Here is a 20,117-nt window from a genome sequence, read left to right on the forward strand (position 1 = left end):
GCTCTACGAATCTTAATTGCACAAAGCTTATCATGTGGCAGGGAATACTATTTGTAGATCAGTGATTGTACACCTCACTTTGTTCAAGCTGATCCTCTTCAACTGAAAAAAATGGGTCAATTAAGTGCCAGTGTCAAGGAAAACATCCATGGAGCTATGTTGTAGCAAATTCAGGGGTATCCCTGACCGGGACTCAAACCCAGGTCTAGCGACTATCAAGCCAACGCCTTAACCATTACAGCAAGAGGTCTGACCCTCTTAACCCACTCGCTAGGTGTTGGCTTACGGTTGCTACACTACTCCTTTCCTAAGGGGAATAGCGTGTCTTCCCCCTTCTCTATACCGAGTACCTACACTGATAAATGACGTTTTATTGTTGTACTATCATGGCAACACCACAAAGTCAATGTTTTAAAGAATAAAAAAAGGCACAAGGCGCGCTGTAGTTCTGCCAGTCCCACCCAATCAGTCGGTCCTTAATCATCTTTAACATTACAAGGAAGGGTGTCCCCTTTTCTCGCTGTTGTCTTTGGTGTGTGAGAGTTCCCTCGGAATATGAAAAGCACATTTACTTTCTATTGACCACATCTTTTTACCTAAAAAGTGAAACGCAAGTATTTTGGGGAGAAGTGGAGTAAGTCAAATATTGGCGCAAACAAGTCTACGAAAGTTTTCAACTTTCAACTCTGCAGGACAGCTTTGACTCCGTAAAATAGTTCCTTCAAACAGTTCCTTCATCCCTGACTACGTTGGTTTCTCTCACTTGAAAGGGGAAGTTGTACCAAAATGCCCTCTCGTTTGACCTCTTATAGGACACATGGCAACATGGACCCCGGAGATTTATGTTCCACATCCTCTCGTTAAGAAAGAAGAGGGCCCCCCGAAACAACATCTGCAGGCAATCTAGCCCCTGCCCCTTGTCACTGGATCAGAGCTCACGACCTCTGTGTGTGTGTGTGTGTGTGAGTGAGTGAGTGGAGTGAGGTGAGTGGAGTGAGTGAGTGAGTGAGTGAGTGAGTGAGTGAGTGTGTGTGTGCTGTATGTGTGTGTGGTGGTGCGTGCGTGCGTGCGTGCGTGCGTGCGTGCGTGCGTGCGTGTGTGTGAGGACCAGAGAACATACAGTATAATACAGTCAAGATTACTTGTCTTCCAGCTTCCAGGAAGTGACCTCTTCCATTAAGGGCCAAATGATGATGATCTTTATGGTTCATCAGTAATAGAACGCACGGAGAAAAAACGGAAACATAATCACGTTCATTATTTTCATCATGTTTGTTCTCTTTATGTCGACTTCCTCTTTTGTTCTGTGCATTGAGGGGGAAATAGTTTGGGAACAGCCCAGCTAGCSTCCATTCTGCATCAAGCATCCTCCCGTTGGATTACGTGTTCAGAGGAGTGAGTAGATGTTCCCTCTAACCACTCACGCAGGGTCKGATACTTCGAATCCTCCTAAATGGAGAATGTTAAGATTCAGGTTCGYGGTTCTCTGATGTTAGATCTGTGTGCACTCTGCTTTGAGGGTTTTGAATTGTTGACATATGTTGAGTTTTCACTGCATGTACAGTACTGGGGTATATACAGCTTTAAGAACCATCTACTGACACCTTCTTAGGAGTAAGGGGCCCTCAGAAGGTACAGGAAATTGGGCTTGGCACAGGGAACTGGTGCACCCCATATCCCAGTTGCAACGATAACTGTAGATTTAGAAAAAAGGGATGTTTCGGTTGAAATCATTTGCCAAGAAAGAATGCATTGATTGTATCGCTTAGTTTAGTTTAAATGACACAATCCACTTCCCATGCATAATTGAAACACCATCCTACTGTGTCGTAACTGATGCATAGTGTCTGAATTGCGGTTTTCAAGAATTTAGTCAAACAAACAGCCAGAAAACAGTTTCAGTAAATTCATGTCACTTCAAAACAAGGCCGTCAAAACAAGGCCGGCTCTTTATGGCAAGAGGCATCATACACCCAAGTTTCGTCAAAATCTGCCCAGTGCTGTCTGAGATACCGCATGTGACTAACGTATGAACGTTTTAACAAACGGATGGAGACAGATCCACAGTCCCCTCCCCGAATTCTTTGTGGGGGACAATGATGGTTTCCGAGACGGTGCAATATAATTACCTACTGAGTAACTAACCAGTATTCACCAGCAGATGGTGTAGTTTTGTCAGGGGATCATCAGTGTACGGATGGAGTTTATCTCTGTTTGCCCATCATAAACTGCAGGGACGGATTGGCCTTCTGGCATTTCTGGCAAATGCCAGATGGGCTGGTCAATTTGTAGCCCAGTGGGCCTGTCTAACTTGGGTATTTTGCGCAAAATGATCATTATCTGGCTAATAATGGGGGCCTCAAGGGAATAAATGGACCGGTGTGTTAGAAATGTCAGGGCTGAGTTCTAGTCCCAGTCCGCACCTGATATACTGTATGCAATTCTGGAGAGGGTGTATTGGAAGGACAGATGCGCTAACCTCTAGTAGAGAGATCTATTTGTGTGCAGACCTGTCTATGGGTCAGAGCTATGTAGTTAGGTGACACAGACACACACACACACTCTTTGACAGGGTGCTATCGCGTACAGGCTCTCATCTTACGACAGAGCCTGCTGTCATCCAGAGAATATCCTCCATTGTCCCCTCTCTCCTTTATGTCATTTAATTATCTTTCTGCCATCAAAACGAGTYTTGTCCCTGCATGGTCAGCACTTACATACAGTATGTCCAAAAACGGCCTACATGATGACGAAACATATTGAATAAGCTCTATAGTAACCTACATTTTTACAGACGCTGTTATCCAGAGAGACTTAAAAGAGGAATTAGGGCGCCTTGCCTAGTCAGCTCAGGGATTCGAACCAGCYACCTTTCTGTTACTGGCCCAACCGCTAGGCTACTTGCCACCCGGTCTTAATGTGCTATCATGCTAACTTCATTGTGTTAGGCCTGTCAATGAGTAATTGAGTGTTGGCAAGAGCACAAACAGATCTGAGACCAGGCCACAGACAAGCATGTTCTTGTTCTGAGAAGTGCTATTGCAGTATTGAATACTACAGCGACTGCCTTTCTACAGCGCTTGCGGTATAGACAAGAGGAAATGTGTGTTCACTGAATGAGAGAATAATAAGCCACATGCCACAACTTCCTCTACAGGCAACCGTTTTACAGCAAAACAACATTTTGCAGCATCGACCATTCAGTAAGAATGAACAATGGATCTGTCTGTTTTTGGTTGAACAAAATTGAACTAACCAAGTTCTCCATCCCCTCATTAATTTGTTAACTATTTCTGTTTGAAGATCAACCAAGTCTATGATTTTAGTCATTGGGAAATGTATAAGGTGTAACAACCTATCCAATGTGTGGGTTATTATACTGCGCCGTGTCTCGGGATTTTATTTCGGGCCATGTCACGTGGTCATGGTGTTAGTAGCTGCCGACAGAGAAATAAGAGAGGGGGAAAGAGGGGATATTAATAAGTGGGAATTCTTCACATAATTATTAATAAACCCGAGACGCTCATAATGATTATTTTTGCTATAGTCTAATGTCGTTTTGGGTGGCGCGCCGGCGGGTAGAATTCAGAACGACTTTTTCATCTGTGTAAGCTACTGTAGTCGAGATATTTTATACAGATGTCATACCGTTTGCGGTTTATTTTTCCATCGAATGGAATATATTTTCACTTCTGAATGGAAAATTCATTAKGCTATAGACTAGGCCTACTTGGTAGAGCATTCAAATGCGTCTCGTACTTTTTCACTTTAGTTATTTGCATCGTTTTTGCCTAAAGGGAAATTGAGTGCCAACTGAATAAAATCGTGGTTTTCAGTGCGACTTGTGTTTCAAGCGCTCAATTGACAATGAAACATCACTCAATCACCAAGGACTCCGCGGCTAGCTGAGATTATACTACCAGTTTCCAAGCACGAGGATATGCTGACTCGAAAATATCTGAAGATATGGAATTGTCATCAATACGTTGACATATGCTTCAATTGGAAACAATTCGTGTGGTGCGTTCTCTTTAGCATTTAATGCGCCGTATCGGCTGGCCGCAGCCATCATCGTGCGCCTCCGCCGCGGACATTTATATTGGAAGCAACAGGCTGAGRTCATCGCGCTGGTGAGAAAGTCGCCTTTCGCCGGAGAAATCCACTTCCTGTGTGTTTATGCAAAACCATACGAGCCGAGTGCGTTCACCCGTGTCGTGCTGACTACAACTCCCCTTTAAACTACCTGGGATAGTGGTGACAATTTGTTGGAACTAGACCTCAAGACGCGCCCACTGAAGAATTGCGGMCTTAGTGCATTTCGTTTACGCGCAGGCGACACACAGCTGTGGAAAACCCGACACTGCYTGTGGAGTGCTGATGGTTGACAGGGCGAAAGAGGGCGTTCAAAACACAGACGCGTTAAACAGCGTGCCTTGGCTATGGTTTCATATCTAACTCCAAGGAGCTGGAWTACTTAATTTGCTGTTCATTCAGAGAGCTCCACATCTACACCTCCAAGACAGCCACYCATGCCCCAGAGGACCTTTGCACATCAGCACTTCATGCCCGCCCRGGTGATGCCATGCCCCGCAACCARAGCGGAGATGAAGGCGGCACGGGGCTCTGGATGAAAACTTCTCCGGGCCACCGCGCCGAGGMCTATGACTTGAAGGATGTGGAGTCCGGCCGAAGGATGATGAACAACGCCAGTGCTGGGGACGGTTTGCTGTCGGCCTCCAGTGCTACAGGCGCCGGGGGTTCGGAGAGCCTGAGGGGAAACAAGGGAGCCCGGCTCAGCCTGCTGGGGAAGCCGCTCATATACAGCGCTCAGAGCGGCCGGAGAAACGTCCGTTACCGAAGGCTGCAAAATTTACTGTACAACGTGCTGGAGAGACCACGAGCCTGGGCGTTCATCTACCATGCGTTTGTGTAAGTGAAACATTTCATACATCTATCTGCATGGTATGAAGTCTTCTGGCGCAGTTGTTTTATTCCGCCATCGGTCAGAAGCGCATGTGTCCACCTGTTGCGTCCACCTCGAAAGAGTTCTACCACGATACATGTCTGGACACATTTCTTGGAAATTCATCTAATTTGAATAAGAATGGGGCCATGATATTTGATGATGATCTGAAATTATAATTTCAATCGGTTTTGGACTTTCCAAATTCTCTTTTATTTTTTTATTTTTTTACCATATCTCATTTAAAAAAATGACAGATTAACTGAACACTTATAGCAGACAATCATACCCTGCTGTTTTATTTGTGCTAGATCCTACCCATCTCCAACCCCTGGTCAATTAAGTTGATGTGGTGTATAGCCTACCAAGACTACTCAGAATGCCAATAATGAATGCAGAGAGAAATGTCAAGTGAAATAAACCCCTGGCTGGTTCTAATGTAGTCCATACATTCATCTCATCCATAAAAACAACCCAGTACCACTTTACTGTCCAATTTTACAGCTAATTCTGAATTTAAAAACCCCCTCACACTGACTCACACTGTTGAATTGTGCAAATTATTCAAGAGCTTTTGTGAAGTAAACATTGTACACAATGAGCGGTACAGATGCAGTGTCTAAATTTGACTCAGTTTCTCACAGCAGGACAAGAATCAACAGGAAATGTGAATAATTATGTGGATATTTACACTGACTGTACAAAACATTAGGAACACCTGCTCTTTCCATGAAATAGACTGACCAGGTTTTTCCAGGTGAAAGCTATGCTCCCTTATTGATGTCACTTGTTAAATCTACTATTTCAATCAGTGTAGATGAAGAGGTTTTTAAGCCTTGAGACAATTGAGACATGGATTGTGTATGTGTGCCATTCAGAGGTCGATTGGGCAAGACAACATATTTAAGTGCCTTGGAACAGGGTATGGTGGTAGGTGCCAGGTGCACTGGCTTGAGTGTGTCAAGAACTGCAATGCTGCCAGGTTTTTCACCCTCAACAGTTTGCCATGTGTATCAATAATGGTCCACCACCCAAAGGACATCCAGCCAACTTGACACAACTGTGGGAAGCACTGGAATCAACATGAGCCAGCATCCCCGTGGAACAATTTCAACACCTTGTAGAGTCCATGTGTATATACTGTACGTGGATATGTCTATTATATATAAAAAACATTGTAGGGGTTGATACATTTTTCGATAGGGCTAATCAGGTCTGACACATTTATGTGGAAATTACACAAGCTTTAGAAGCCTTTTAAAACCTTGAATACACTACAATGATCAGTACATGATCACAAACAAACGTATTTTGTAACAGACTACAATGTTGAGTAGGCTACAGTGATGAGAATGAGCACTATATAAATTAATATGAGCACACCTTATACGAGTTCTGTGTACCACCTCTATACGAGTTCTTTATATAGGCACTGTGTATGGGTTATTCTGCAGGGCCCTTACAGTGTTGATATTAAGCAAGTACTTGAGTTCTGCTTCTATAGGCTTACATCACTTCTATATGAGTTCAGCATACTAGTACTTTATATGAGTCTTCTGTTTGGCCCTGAAGGGTTCCAGACCAGATACAGGAAAGAGTCAATCTTCACTGTGCCTCGGTGTCTCTGTCCATCTGGTCTCCGTCAGATYGCCTCCGTTTGTTGACCAGGCGACCAGCTGCATTTGATTTCCCYCGTGTGACAGTGCTGTTATCACTGTCTGTCTCTCTGCGCCTGGCTGGAGGAAGGAAGTGGGTGTGGATGAGTGCAGGGTGCTGAGCGTGTTTTGAGAATCAACATTCTGGGGTCATAGGGGAAGATTTAGCTAGTTTGTGTTTGTGTGTTGGGGGTATCTGCAGATCAACATTTAGCGGGGTCACAGTTCTTGCATTGACAGGCAGTGTATCAAACTGATCATGTTCCTCCAAGCATGCCTCGTCATTGTGCCATTGAGCCATGCAGAAGACCAGTAGGCCTATGTGTATTGGTTTCTGATACAGTACAGTATAGATACATTATTTGACCATTTTTCCCTACCCACTGCAATGTAAGAAATGAGAACAATATTCTTACTACCCACAAAGCATCACTGTATTATTGCTCAGTGATGTCATCGTGTCTGGGGTCATCATCTCTGGAGGGGCTGTCCTTTTTTTGATCCCCTGAAGAGAGTGTGTCCATTTTACGCCCCCTAGTTGTTCATGTAAACTCAGCAAATAAAGAGACGTCCCTTTTTCAGGACCCTGTCTTTCAAAGTAATTCGTAAAATCCAAATAACTTCACAGATCTTCATTGTAAAGGTTTAAACACTGTTTCCCATGCTTGTTCAGTGAACCATAAACAATTAATGAACATTCACCTGTGGAACGGTCGTTAAGACACTAACAGTTACAGACGGTAGGCAATTAAGGTCACAGTTAGGAAAAATTAGGACACTAAAGAGGCCTTTCTACTGACTCTTAAAAACACCAAAAGAAAGATGCCCAGGTCCCTGCTCATCTGCGTGAATGCTGCTGCAAGGAGGCATGAGGACTGCAGATGTGGCCAGGGCAATAAATTGCAATGTCCATACTGTGAGACGCCTAAGACAGCGCTACAGGGAGACAGGACGGACAGCTGATCGTCCTCGCAGTGGCAGACCACGTATAAACAACACCTGCACAGGATCGGTACATCCGAACATCACACCTGCGGACAGGTACAGGATGGCAACAACAACTGCCCGAGTTACACCAGGAACGCAAAATCCCTCCATCAGTGCTCAGACTGTCCACAATAGGCTGAGAGAGGCTGGACTGAGGGCTTGTAGGCCTGTTGTAAGGCAGGTCCTCACCAAACATCACGGCAACAACGCGCCTATGCGAACAAACCCACCATCGCTGGACCAGACAGGACTGGCAAAAAGTGCTCTTCACTGACGAGTCCGGGTTTTGTCTCACCAGGGGTGATGGTCGATTCCGTTTATCGGCGAAGGAATGAGCGTTACACCGAAGCCTGTACTCTGGAGCGGGACGATTTGAGGTGGAGGGTCCGTCATGGTCTGGGGTGGTGTGTCACAGTTCATCGGACTGAGCTTGTTGTCATTGCAGGCAATTCAACGCTGTATTACAGGGAAGACATCCTCCTCCCTCATGTGGTACCCTTCCTGCAGGCTCATCCTGACATACCCTCCAGCATGACAATGCCACCAGCCATACTGCTCGTTCTGTGGTGTGATTTCCTGCAAGACAGGAATGTCAGTGTTCTGCCATGGCCAGCGAAGAGCCCGGATCTCAATCCCATTGAGCAGTCTGGGACCTGTTGGATCGGAGGGTGAGGGCAGGGCCATTCCCCCCAGAAATGTCCAGAACTTGCAGGTGCCTTGGTGGAAGAGTGGGGTAACATCTCACATCAAAACTGGCAAATTGGTGCAGTCCATGAGGAGATGCACTGCAGTACTTAATGAAACTGGTGGCCACACACAGATACTGACTGTTACCCCCCCCTCCTTGGTCAGGGACACATTATTCCATTTCTGTTAGTCACATGTCTGTGGAACTTGTTCAGTTTATGTCTCAGTTGTTGAATCTTGTTATGTTCATACAAATATTTACACATGTTAAGTTTGCTGAAAATAAAACGCAGTTGACAGAGAGGACGTTTCTTTTTTTGCTGATTTTATGTGTACACACACACACACACACACACACACACACACACACACACACACACACACACACACACACACACACACACACACACACACACACACACACACTACATGTTAATGTTTTTAAACGTATGTAAATTGTAAAGTATTGCTTGTAATCTCTTTTTCTCATGTGCCGCACCCAGTAAGACTAGCTGTCTCCATTGGCGTCAGCTAATTGGGATCCTAATAAATCAAACTCAGGCGACTAAGGGGTGGGTGGTTACATCATTACTGCATTGTTTTTTTTTATTAGAGCCCGTGAATCTGATAGGCCAGATTTGTTGATCATATTCTCGACTGCAGAAGCTTGTCTCTTTGGGAGCGCATGGTTGGTTGGATCATGGCTGGGAAGTTAGTGAGGGATTTCTTTCAGCCCTGGGGAGATGAGCAAAGTAGAGTATAGATATGAAGGATATCTGAGCCCCCCCCCCCTCCTTCGACCTCGCTCAACTATAGATCATGATACTGAGACTGCTTGGTAATGGATTATACTGCGATTGCCTTTATGCTTGCCGAGTCATCTGTAGTAATTGGTGTGAAGGAGCAACAGTTAGCCTTAATATACAGTTGAATGGCTTATTCACTGTGCTATAAGCTTTAAGAAATCCAATGGAACTAAATGTTGGTGATTTATTCTAGACTATCAAACTCGAAATGATGCTATGTCTGCGCTATACTGTACATAAGCATGTTCATCTTTTTCAGCTTGAGGTCTTTCAAATCACAGTTGTTTAACAAGGCAGACAGGTAAAGGCAACCAGATTTCCTTGTGACACGTGGTCGCAATTGTCACCGGGTCATTAGCAATGTCAATACTATGATAAATGAATCAGGATATATGACATGCCTTTCATACAGTTTGTTTCATTTTTAAGAAGGCATTATGTCAGAACTACTGTTTATTTGGGTTGTTATTGAAGAGGGGACTTTAACCAGTCAATCCCACCTGTAAAAGCTCCAGTGACTCTTCTGAAGCTCTACTTACATGACTCACATACCTGGGGCCCTTTCTACGTTTCACTAATACGTTGCACAAATATTCCTTGGAGAAAGTCATAGTAATTGGTCATTTATAATTGGATTTGCCCAAAATCCCTCTGCCATTTATTTTGTTCAGACATGTAAATAAGTAATTAGTCCCCAACAATAAAAATGGGTTCAAAAAAAATCCCCAATCCCTCAATCACATTATTTTACTACAGTATGTCTAAAAACCAAGACAACCTGGCCCTGAACCAAATTGGATTCTCAGTCTGATGATTGAGTCCAACATAACATGTTGTTTTTCTGTTTACTCCAATTCCAATGTCTCGTAATGCATTTTCGCCTGGCTATTTCAGTGAGCATTTTGATAACTCACAGAAGTTCCCCTTTGTCCCTGGCCATGCTTCCAGGCGGTACTGACTAGCACTCATCCACCTGGGTCCTTCACCTTTTCCTTGCCAAAACAGAAGGGACAGGCACAGAAGACTGAAGTGCACTTTAGTCAAGGCTTCAATCTAGTAGTATCCAGATCTACACCCTCCATATTGACATGCTCTACCTCTACGACCTTTGACCTAGCACGCATACCGTGCCATTTACATGCAAATATATCCATATCGCATGAACAACAGTGGGTGGGACCCTAATACGACACGACCGCTACAAGTGTCAAGAAGAAGATCACAATTTCAAATACTAAATTCTTCCATTTTTTATAACAAGGTTTAAGATCATAAGATCATGGAAGATTACGATCACAGTCTCAAATACTTCATGATGATATAAGATAGCATACGGAGCCAAAGCAGGATATGCACTGTATGTATTTATCCATTTCATTTTCCAATTTGTGAGAGGGAGAGCAGGACTGAGGACTGAGCCAGTCTTTGTGCCTAGCTGACTGCATCACTGCCTGCCGGGGACTCGTTTCCCTTCTGCCTACCCCCCTCTGGTGCCCCCACTCCTCCCCCTAACACTCAGAAACACAGTGCCGCCATTCATCTTACCTTTGGATTAACGAGATCTTATCCCTGCAAGTATGTCAGGGGCAGGAAAGCGTGGGGAAATGGATACGCACATGGAACCTCCCGCCTCGTCGGGTTCCTGCGCTGGCATGCGGGACGGCTAAAGCCGGGTGTCCACTACATGATTTTGGTCCCGATTTTACCTGTCCCAGACAAGTTTTTGAGAACAGAGACAAAATCCTCATGTCGTTGCCTACTCGAGGCGCGCGGCTGTCACCGATGCTCGTTTAAAGTTAGCGGATCAGAGACGCAATATGAGGGCTACCGATCTTGTCTTTGAGCGGTCCCAGACCTCTCAATGTTTTTAAACATGTTTTATTTTATCAACACAAAATCTGCAATGCTCTTGTAGTGTGAGAGGTGCAGTGACAAGTTTTGAGAACGGTGATCAGCGATAGCCAATGAGAGCTCGCCAGAGAGGGTGCTCGTTACCGAGTATGGCCAGGGTGGTGGTTGCAGAATCTGTGGTGGATGTTGGATGAATGGTATAACACTGACAGTAAGCCTTCTGTGCATCACACCCCAAGGTGTTATGCAAGACTGTATTTTTTTGCAATCTCACCCCTTACTATGATTGAGGAAGTAAGTCTTTTCCTCATGCAGAATCTATAAAAATTAAGTTTTTTTTTATAAAACTGAGATCAAATAGACATAACCTTGAGCTGCTGTAAGCAATTAATCTGTCACTCAATTTGACACGTCGAAATGCCACATCCTCTTCTTCCTGGAATCAACCTCCTCCACTGCCATGTTGTCCTTTTCCGGCTTCTCCCGCCTCGAGCAAACCAGCATTCATCAACACACCAATGAAGAAGACCCACGTCATGCACCCATACTACACTGACTCACACTGCAATGGAAGTGATGGCGCCAATGCGATTCACATTCTACGCTGTGCACTTTGTCAGTGTAATGGCCGCTCCTCGGCCTACACAGATCAAATCAAACTTATTTCAAGTTCATCAAAACATGGCATGCAGTACATTGTGTCACTGACTAACCAACCCAGACCAATGTCAATAGATTCAGTAAGGTCCCATACGCGCTCCCTTGTTTTTCCCATTGGAAGGCATATGTAGTGTGTACTAGCTAGCTCTCTGACTCAATGGAAAAAGCGTGAGTCTACACGCTCAGTCAGGCGAAGGTGAAGTAATTCAGAAGCAGCGCCGCAGAGCCAGTAAACATAGTGTCGCGGCGATGTGATTCAGTAAGATGTGTAGATGTCGTTAAGAGAGGGGTGTCTTTGAAGAGGACAGAGTGTTTTGATAGTCACAAGAACCCGCGTGACACAAAGCAGAAGCGTCAGACAGACGCACGTGACGGAGAGAAAGCGGCGGTGTTGAAGCAAGGCCAGAACAGAGGTGAAGATGAGAGGAAGCTTGAATAGAGACGTTGATGCAAGGAAGGAGTGCAAGTGTGTGTGTGTGTGTGTGTGTGTGTGTGTGTGTGTGTGTGTGTGTGTGTGTGTGTGTGTGTGTGTGTGTGTGTGTGTGTGTGTAAGGAAGCGTGTCTGCAGTGGTGGAAAAAGTACACAATAGTCATACTTGAGTAAAAGTGAAGTCACCCAGTAAAATACTACTTGAGTAAAAGTATTTGGTTTTAAATATACTTAAGTATCAAAAGTACATGTAATTGCTAAAATATATATATTTTTATATAACTAGGCAAGTCAGTTAAGAACAAATTCTTATTTACAATGACAGTGGGTAAACTGCCTTGTTCAGGGGCAGAACGACAGATTTTGACCTTGTCAGCTCGGGGATTTGATCTAGCAACCTTTCGGTTACTGGCTCAACGCTCTAACCACTAGGTTACCTGCCACCCCAATATCAAAAAGTAAAAGAATAAATCACTTCAAATTACGTATATTCAGCAAACCACACAGCACCATTTTCTTGTTTTTTTAATTTACAGATATCCAGGGGCACACTCCAGCAAGAATGTGTTTCGTGAGTCTGCCAGATCAGAGGCAGTAGGGATGACCAGGGATGTTCTCTTGATAAGTGTGTGATTTGGACCATTTTTGTCACGTTCCTGACCTGTTTTCTGTTAGTTTTGTATGTGTTAGTTGGTCAGGACGTGAGTTTGGGTGGGCAGTCTATGTTTTCTGTTTCTATGTTGGTTTAAAGGGTGCCCTGATATGGCTCTCAATTAGAGGCAGGTGGTTTTCATTTCCTCTGATTGAGAGCCATATTAAGGTAGGTGTTTTCACACTGTTTGCTTGTGGGTGGTTGTCTCCTGTGTCTGTGTCTATGTTGCACCATACGGGACTGTTTTCGGTTTGTTTGTTCGTTTCGTTTTATGTAGTCATTTTTCCTGTTCGTGCGTTCTTTCGAGTTACATGTAAGTTCTTACGTTCAGGTCTGTCTACTCCGTTTGTTGTTTTGTTAGTTTATAGTGAAGTTCGTGTTTTCGTCTTTTCTTTAAATAAATCATGTCAACTCAAGAAGCTGCATTTTGGTTCAATCCCTGCTCCTCCTCTTCGGATGAAGAGGAGGAGGAACGCCGTTACAATTTTCCTGTCCTGCTAAGCATTCAAAATATAACGAGTTATTTTGGGTGTCAGGGAAAATGTATGGAGTAAAAAGTAAATTATTTTATTTAGGAATGTATTCAAGTAAAATTAAAAGTTGACAAAAAAGAACAAGTAAAGTACAGCTACACCAAAAAACTGCTTAAATAGTACTTTAAATTATTTTAACTTTAGCAATTTACACCACTGCTCGCTTGAGACGTATGCAGTAGGAGTGTGCAAGTGTGTGTGTGTGTGTGTGTTGGGCCCAAGAAGAGCACAGGCGGGGGAGTATGTTAGAGCCTTCGTGCTCTGAAGACGTGCCACAGAAATGTTCTCCCCATTCATTCACCCAAGTGGCCAAACATTCCGCTTGTGTGACAAAACGTTTTAACATGCTAATTATATTTAAATCTTATTTATATTTGACTTTCTGCATAGCCTGCTTCTGTATCACACAGGTTTTAATCAAGGACTCTCCTTGGACTAGGTAAATGCAGATGTCTGACACACACACAAATCATCCCAATTTGATGATTCATGAAATAAGATTACATCAGATGGACCAAACACTGAGTTGAAGATCCAGTCCCACTTCTGTAAAGAACTCCCCTTGAACTTAGCTTGTTGAAAACCTGTCAGACTCTCACACGAATCATCAGACTTAGGAAATGTAATGTTATCAAATATCCCGACCTGCATGTAGTTGTACATTGTACAGGTTCTAGCATGTAGTTGTGCATTCACTTCCATAGCCCTATATGCCTATGTGAGTCACTATGAATGGCCTCCGAAACACAGGTGTCTAATTTCAGTACTAAGTTTGCACTGAGGGAGTTCCCACATAACTGTTTTTAGAGATGGCCTAGCCGCAAACATAGAAACACACAGGGCACTTCCACACAGGCGCATTGCGGTACGTTGCTTTAGCTAACAAATAAACCTCACTCATTTACCTAAACCAATACTCAACCATTTTCCTCCCACATGACCTTCTGAGGTCCTGAAAAAGCTGTGCGATGTTGTTTGATCTTAATGACACCCAGATCTTGTCGTTTTACGTAGAGGCTCACTTTCAGTTTGCTATTGGGAGGTTTGTGTAACTTATGGAAGGTTTGTGTAACGGGCACAGCCAGTCATATCTGGGCTTTCCATCAGTATCAGGTCTACTGAGAAAAGTACCCCACTACCCAGCTCTTTGCCATCATCATCATCTCTGTTTTGATCATTCTTTCTTTCTTTCGCCGTTTTGTTCTCTGTAAATCCTCCCATCTGTTTCTCTCACTAACCCACCTCTCTCTTTCCTTCCCTTCTTTTCTCTCCACCCCAAATGTTTCTTTGATATTATGTCTCTTCTCCTCTTATCTCCCATTGTGACCAACACAACAACAAAAAAACAAATCCCGCTCGATGACATACTCTCCGCTGCTAGTCGGGTATAACTGCAGAGATCCCCCATCGCTGTCCCTCTCTCTGGGCTAAAGCCTCACTCTGCCTTTGCCAACGGGGTTTCTCCTCACTACTCTCTACCCCCCATAGCCGATGGAGATACTGCTTGTTTGAGTCGCTGTCACGACGCACAGCCGTGGAAGCTAGCATGAGCGGCTAAGTATATTGACTAGCAAACTACCATAGCGAGGACACAGACATTCTGAGCAAGGAGTGAGGAATAGAGCCCTGTACGTGCATGAATTTTAAGCCTGAGCCGTACCCATGCTGGCGACATTCAGGCCTTACCCAGGCCTGATGCTGCCAAATTTAAGGCCCTGCCTGAAACCCGAAGTCAGCAATAACTTCCTCCGTTAGTAAATCCATTAGCTGCTCCTCTCTGTCTGCCACTCGCCCGCACTCTGCTCACGCCTGCTTTGAGTCTGTGCGTATCCATAGCAACGGCTCCGCTTGGGCTGCTCAGTGATGAGACATGAGAGAGCAGTGAGCTGTTAGCTACTTTTCCGTCACTCTAAACTCAGACAAAACGTTATTATTTTCTCCTGTTTTATATGTGCCCTGGTTGAAGCACTTCTGACACCATGATATGATCGTCAGATTGGACTGTACTGCAGCAGAGCAAATGGCTCAGCTTCAAAACGTTAGTGATCAATTTAGTGATACCACAGCCCTACCCATTCCCTGGTTAGTGATGAAAAAAATCATCCCGCCCCGAACCCGATGTATAATGTCGTGCTCGGGTCGGGTAGCAGAGCTCTAGGGAGGGAGCACGTGCGTCGGCTATCTGTCCTCTCCTGGCTTTGTTGTCTTGTTAGCTGTCTCCTTTACTGTGTTGATGTTGTTGTTTCTGTTCCTCCAGCTTTAAACACACATGGGGGAGAAATGGGGCCAGCAGATGCTAGCCTCTGAGGGAGATGGAGGGATGGAGGGGAGGCTACTTGACTCATTCCAGGAGCTAAGTGTTCGGTCTGACAGCATGTTATGTGGATTTGGACGTATTTGGACAAATAACCAATTTCTTTGAGGCTATTAGTGATGTCTACTGGCAAATTGGAAAATATCCAAAATAGAACTTAAAAACTACGACGAGCTTGAGCTCCTTCTGTCCTTGGTCTGAGAGAGTGTTATGTGGATTTGGACAAATAACTTGGGATTTTAAGGGATTCGGAGAATGTGTCATAGGCCTTTCCACAATAGATCAAAGAAGCTAAGACGTTCGACCTCCTGCTTGGATTGTAAGTAAACCCAACCATCCCTCTTGAGATCCTCAACGTGAAAAGGGACATTTTCAGCGTGCAGTACGTCATCTCCATAGCAACCATTAAGGCCGTTACTAGACGGGGTGGTAGGCTGAAGAAAATGCACACTCTAATGTCTCTCTCATCTGGCCAGTATAGCTCTTCGTACCAAACAGCTGACACACTGTCACCCACCGCTAGGCTAAAGCTACTCTAGTTAGCCATGGGAGACAGTTAGCCACTAGTGGTGCCCGGGTCGCCACTGCTTCCCTCTGTAGCGCTATATTTAGCGACTAAGCTAAGTGTGGACGTCCATTTCCCCCCCTCTAAGAGTAACACAGCCACTCCCACCAACCCGACACACACACGCACACAGTAGAGCTATTCCGTCACTCTGGTCATTTTCACGTCACATGGGTTATGTGCACCTCGAGCAACGTTGAAGCCGGGACTCGTTTGCCAGGGGCCCTTTGTTGGTGATTAGACGTCATCATCAGGCAGTAGCATCCTCTGCCGGACCACACTAACAACGGAGGAGTTGGCATAGCAGTGAGGGAATCAAAACATGCTGCTGACTAATACATGGGATTCATATGTTTAAGGATTTGGTTTCTTCTCTCTCTCTCTCTCTCCCCCCTCTCTCTCTTGGATTTATTTTGTTATTCATTTTTAATTGGATTTTCATTTGTCACACAGGTTTACTTTGGGTTCAGTATCCCTAGCGGTTGCAAATTACACAATCTTTGGGTCAAATACTTCTGTCTTCAATTAGTCATAAAAATGGCCTACAGGCCTTTAAAATGCAGCTTAGTGGAATCTTTACAGGTTGCCCACATAGTATTTAATGCAGCACCGTCTTATCTAACGTAGGCTCGGTCAACATTGTGATGTGGTCAGCATTATTTAAGGGAGAGCCATCCAAGGGCAGTGGGTTGTCTACATCAGTGTCCAGTTAGCTAACGGTGTTGCTGCCTGCAGGGGTCAGGCAGAGTGACGCTTCCTGGAAAGAGTGGACAGCAGCAGATAGAGAGAGAGGAGAGCAGCAGTAGATAGAGGGGGAGAGAGAGAGGGAGAAGGAGCCAGGTTGGTCCCCCGGTAGTGGTGTCCACAGTATCTGGAGCCCTCTGACCTCCATGTGTTACCCACAAGGCCCCACGACAGCTGGCCAAACAGCCTGTCCACCAACACTGGTGTCCCCTCCACCTTGAGAGGGAGATGGAGGGAAAGGGGGGAGAGAGCAGGGATGATGGAGGGAGGGAGGTACAAAGAAAGAGAGAGAGAGGGAGTGGGAGAGAAAGAGCAACATAGAGGAAAGACAACTAGAAAGTGGAAAAGAGAGAGATGTGCTGTCTGGCTCTCTCTAGTGCCTCTAGACTGGAAGGCAGTGCTGGTCGGTGGACACGTTGCTCTGTTCTGTCATACTACAGCATGTCAGCAGCACTACTCACTTAGGAAAAAAGGTGCTATCTAGATCCTAAAAGCGTTCTTCCCTTTGATGAACCCTTTTTGGTTCCGGGTAGAACCGTTTTGGGTTCCATGTGGAACCCTTTCCACGGAGGGCTGTACATGGAACCCAAAAAGGTTCTACCTGGAACCCAAGAGAGTTTTTACCTGGAACCAGGGGGGACAGCGGAAGAACTCTTTTGGAGCCCTTTGTTCTCTGGAGTGTACGCCTCAAATGTGTTTACTAAACCTCACTTAAAAATGTGTTTACTAAACCTCACTTAAAAATGTGTTTACTAAACCTCACTTAAAAATGTGTTTACTAAACCTCACTTAAAAATGTGTAAAGAAATTTGGAACTTAATCACAGTTATTATTGGGGAGATGAATCAGGTTTCACTTTCAGTTGACGAGGATGATGAAAGTCTTTCATTTTATGAGTCAAACACCAAAGACTGAGGAAGTATAAAATATGTATCTCCTCCTTCAGTGCCTGTTACTTCCTTTAGCTGTTTATCCTGCTGCTATTATGAGTAATCACAAGCTTAGAAGCAGCCCATGAACATGCATATCAGTGTGTGTGCATAAGCAAGAGAAGCTTGTTTGCACAGCAGTTTCTGAAATGAAAGAACTCTCTTTCTCTCTCTGTCACTGCAGCCCTCGGCCCTCTCTCCTCTTCCCTCCTCTCTCTTCCTCTCTCCCTCTCGCCATGTCCACGCGCCGTTTCAACACTATTTCTTCTGCGTTCCAAAATAGCCAAACTGACATCACCAATTCCCCACCCATCACCCCCATCGCAAATCGAGGTTGCTATGGCAACTGTCCGTGACCCTAGCCAATAAAGAGAGGTTGTACACAGCGCTCCTCGCTTGAGGGCATAAAAAGACTCACTGTGGGAAATGTGGAGACGGAGAGTGAGGGAGAGAGAGGGAGAGGGAGAGGAGAGAGAGAGAGAGAGAGGAGAGAGGAGAGAGAGAGAGAGAGAGAGAGAGAGAGAGCGAGAGAGAGAGAGAGAGAGGAGAGAGAGAGAGAGAGAGAGAGACGAGAGAAGAGAGAGAGAGAGAGAGAGAGAGAGAGAGAGAGAGAGAGAGAGAGAGAGAGAGAGAGAGAGAGAGAGAGAGAAGAGGAGAGAGAGAGGAGAGAGAGAGAGAGAGAGGAGAGAAGAGAGAGAGAGAGAAGAGAGAGAGAGAGAGAGAGAGAGAGAGAGAGAGAGAGAGAGAGAGAGAGAGAGAGAGAGAGAGAGAGAGAGAGAGAGAGAGAGAGAGAGAGAGAGAGAGAGTGAGAGAGAGAGAGAGAGAGCGAGAGAGAGAGAAGGAGAAGAGTTGGAACGATAGAACAACCTCTGAACGGGCCGACCTCCATGGCTCGGCTCGGTGAAAACCTCCCAGCAGCCTCGGAGGCAGCTGAGAATGTTGCTTTAGCTTCCTGTCTTGATATCTCATTGGCAGCAACAAGATATCTATATCGACCCTATTGGTTGGTTGCCTAGCTAGCTTACTGATGGTGCTAGCATAACATAGGGCTTTTGCTGTATACAATATGGTTCCTCTATAAGGATTGTGGCTCACCTGTATCTTACCACACTTTTGGTTCGTCAAGTTCCATTGACTTTTGACATTGCTTTTTTCTCTGGGGTGTATTTCAGGCCCCTCTATCAACAAGGTCAAAGTTCAAGTCCTGTAAGAGTGGACCACACTTCAGGTCAACCTTGTTGTTTTTTTCTCAGAGCTTTTTCACTCTACACACACCACAACCACACAGGTACCCACGCATGCACCGCAAACACACGCACGCACACACTTGACACACATACACCACACACTATAACCCTCTCGGTCGGACTAAACTAGTGAGACTCCACAGACCCAGCCGTAGCTTGATAATCACACACTACCCTAGCCAACCAAAATGAAACTCTTTATTTGTGTCTTCGAAATTGGGAAAGTTTGCTAAAATACCACACGGGTTGGATTTGGGTTGTTGGGTTGCCATCTATCCACAGAGCTGTATGATTAAGTTAGGTTGGAAAGACAGAGGAAAGAAGATGAAAGAGAGGAGACAGAGGAAGAGAGAGAATGAAAGAGAGGGGGAGAGAGAGAGGGGAAAGAGAGAGACAGATGAAGATAGAGATGAGAGAGAGGGGAGAAGAGAGAGAGGGGAAAGAGAGAGACAGATGAAGAGAGAGAGAGGGGGAAAGAGAGAGAGGGGAAAGAGAGAGAGGAAGAGAGAGAGTGAGAGAGGGGGAAAGGAGGACAGATGAAGAGAGAGAGGAAAGAGAGAGCACAGATGAGAAGAGAGAGGGGAAAGAGAGAGACAGATGAAGAGCGGGGAAAGAGAGACATATGAAGAGCGAGAGAGAGGAAGAGAGGAGAGAGGACAGACAGAGGAAGAGAGAGGAAAAGAGAGAGACAGATGAAGAGAGAAGACAGATGAAGAGAGATAGGGGAAAGAGAGAGGGGAAAGAGAGAGACAGATGAAGAGAGAGAGGGAAAGAGAGGCAGATGAAGAGAGAGAGGGGAAAGAGAGAGAGGGGAAAGAGAGACAGATAAGAGAGAGGGAAAGAGAGAGACAGATGAAGATAAGAGAATGAGAGAGAGATGAAGAGAGAAGAGGGGAAGAGAGAGAACAGATGAAAGAGAGAGAGGGAAAGAGAGAGACAGGTGAAGAGAGAGAGGGGAGAGAAGACAGATGAAGAGAAGAGAGGGAAAGAGAGAGACAGAGAAGATAGAGAATGAGAGAGAGGGGAGAGAGAGGAGAGACAGAGGAAAAGAGAGAACAGATCATGAGAGAGGGGAGAGATCCTACACAGGCTGT

At 45.1% G+C, this 20,117-nt stretch overlaps 1 pseudogene; it reads left to right on the top strand.

Annotated features, from left to right (window-relative positions):
- The first annotated feature begins 3,485 nt into the window (after positions 1-3,485).
- LOC112069297 (potassium voltage-gated channel subfamily KQT member 5-like) overlaps positions 3,486-20,117 on the top strand; it is a 157,922-nt pseudogene continuing 141,290 nt past the window's right edge.

Source organism: Salvelinus sp. IW2-2015, unplaced genomic scaffold (genome assembly GCF_002910315.2).
Source record: "Salvelinus sp. IW2-2015 unplaced genomic scaffold, ASM291031v2 Un_scaffold963, whole genome shotgun sequence".
Classification (NCBI taxonomy): Eukaryota; Metazoa; Chordata; class Actinopteri; order Salmoniformes; family Salmonidae; genus Salvelinus; species Salvelinus sp. IW2-2015.